The 2,500-nt window shown below is 29.0% G+C and overlaps 1 protein-coding gene across 4 annotated transcripts in view; it reads left to right on the top strand.

The window, feature by feature from the left end:
* LOC113803395 (ras-like protein family member 10B) overlaps positions 1 to 2,500 on the top strand; it is a 244,207-nt gene that overhangs the window by 232,420 nt on the left and 9,287 nt on the right. The window lies entirely within an intron of this gene.

The raw sequence follows: 2,500 nt of genomic DNA, 5'->3' as shown, positions 1-2,500 counted from the left end.
GCCTATCCCTAATCGAGAATTGTGGTCTGTTTTTTTTTTTTTTTTTTTTTTTTTTTTTTTTTTTTTTTTTTGATAATTACAGTCCTTGTAATGAAGACGAGATTCATGATTAAACTGTTGGGAAACTCGATTAAGCAATGGCAGTAGGAACGCCAGTGTGATTAAGATTGGTATGGAGGAGGATGATAGTACTTTTGCAAGTGGTAATTATGATGATAGTAACACTGATGTTCATAATGAGGATGATAACATGATAAAAAGTAAAAGGTATGAATGAGGACGAATGTCTTCACAATACGGTGTATTTCACTGGTTTCGAATATATCTTCGTGAGGTATATAGACGAAGATATATTCGAAACCGGTCAGATGCATCTCTTGTATTTGAAGATATTCATTCTCATTTATACTTTTCTACATTTGCCAACATGAATACGGTTCATAATAAAAAAGTATATAGAATATTAGTGGCATGATGATAATTGTTAGATGAATGATAGAATGATAATACGGATGATATAAATATTTCAAGATAATAATGATAGAAATGATAACACTTCTGACACTCCTATGAGAAATCTAACGATGTCTGTATGAGCGCACGAGCCCCTCGAGCGCAAAACAGAATGCATATTATTGCACGGTATATAGCGAAGACACGCAGCTGCATTCGCGCTATCAATTTAACTTGTTGAAAGCTATCAGGAGAGGGCCAGTACCTGTTGATATCAATGGCCGAAGTTTATTATTGGCAGCCGTCCCTCTCTCTGCCGCCAGGATAGAGACACATCATATCACAGCATTATGTACAGGGAAATGGACCTATTATAATGCCCATTATAAAGGGAAATTGGCCTATTTCGATCTCGTTCTCCCTTGCTCTTTGATACGTGCGGCCATTTAAGCCTAACTTTTCTTTTTTTTTCTCTCTCTCGTTTGTGGTAGATTTATGTAGCTAGAAAGTAATGGTTATAATGGTTACCATGAGGAGGAGGATTTTATGAGTGTTGATAATGGTAATGAGGATAATAGTAAAAGTAATAATAACTGTGATAGTGATAAGGATTAGGATAATAATGGCGATAAATGATAAGAAAATTTTAATGATAATGGTGATGATGATAATAAGGAAGATTATAATAATGCTAATAATGACAATAATGTTAAGGATAATGAGGATAGAAATAAAAATAATGAGAATGAGAATAATGATAATGATAATAGTAATAATAATGATCATGAAATTAGTATTGATGAAAAATATAATATCAATGATGATAATTATGATAACAATATGATAACATCAATGACAGCAAGCAGAGAATGGAAAACAACAACAAAAACAATTTAAAAAACAACAAAACGTAAGAAAGAAAAGCAAAAAGGGAAAAATAAACGAAAAAAAACATAACAAAAAATAAATGCAAAAGAGAGATCACACAACGAAAGGATAAACACTGACGAAGACCTCGATTAAGGCCGTTCCTTTTAGCAATAATTCGCGATATTACTCTTGATCTTGAGGAGAAAGACCGAGACGTGAGATGAATTAAAAGACTGATAATCCCTTTGCTTGTTTCTTCGCTACGATCTCCTGTTGGTTTTGTTCTAGAAAGTTCTTTTTGTGTCGTTCTTATGCCTTTTTGGTATTGGTTTTAGCTTTGAAATTGTTATTATTATTGTTGTTGTTGTTGTTGTTTTTATCATTATTATCATTATAATTACTATTATTATTGTTAGCATCATTATCATTATTACCTGTTGCTATTAGTATTATTAATATCATAACTTCATTATTATTATCATAATTATTTTTTTATTGTTATTATTATTATTATTACTATTATCATTATTATCATTATTATTATCCTTATTATTATTATTATTATTATTAATATTATTATTATTATTATTATTATTATTATTATTATTATTATTATTATTATTATTATTATTATTATTATTACTATCATTATTATCACTACTATCATTATTATTCTTAATACCATCATCATCATCTTATCATCATCTTCATTATTATTGCTATTATCATTTTGATTATCATTATTATCATCATCCATATTATGATTTTATTATCATTATTATCATTATTATCATAACCATTATCATCATTTTATTGGTATTATTATTATCATTATTATCGTTATTGTTTTAGTATTCTTTATTGGTGTTACTCTTATTCCTATCATTATCATCATCATTATTAATATCATTGTTATCACTACCATATCTCTGCCTCTTTCTCGTCTTCTTCTTCTTTGCCGTCTTCTTCTTCTTCCTCTTCTTCGTTCTCATATTCCTATTCTTCTGTACATCATTGCATATATTCTCCGTCCATCTCCTCCTGCTCATTCTCACATTATCATTATTTTCCTCTGTAAACATATCTTTATTTTTATTTTCATTTCCATTCGTTATTTTCCCTTCTTCATCCTATCATTTTACACTACTAGTACAGCGAATAAAAATCAAACCCAGAT

This window comes from Penaeus vannamei, chromosome 3 (assembly GCF_042767895.1).
Source record: "Penaeus vannamei isolate JL-2024 chromosome 3, ASM4276789v1, whole genome shotgun sequence".
NCBI classification, from domain to species: domain Eukaryota; kingdom Metazoa; phylum Arthropoda; class Malacostraca; order Decapoda; family Penaeidae; genus Penaeus; species Penaeus vannamei.
The sequence above is the reverse complement of the archived record's forward strand: the minus strand, read 5'-3'. Positions and strand labels throughout refer to the sequence as shown.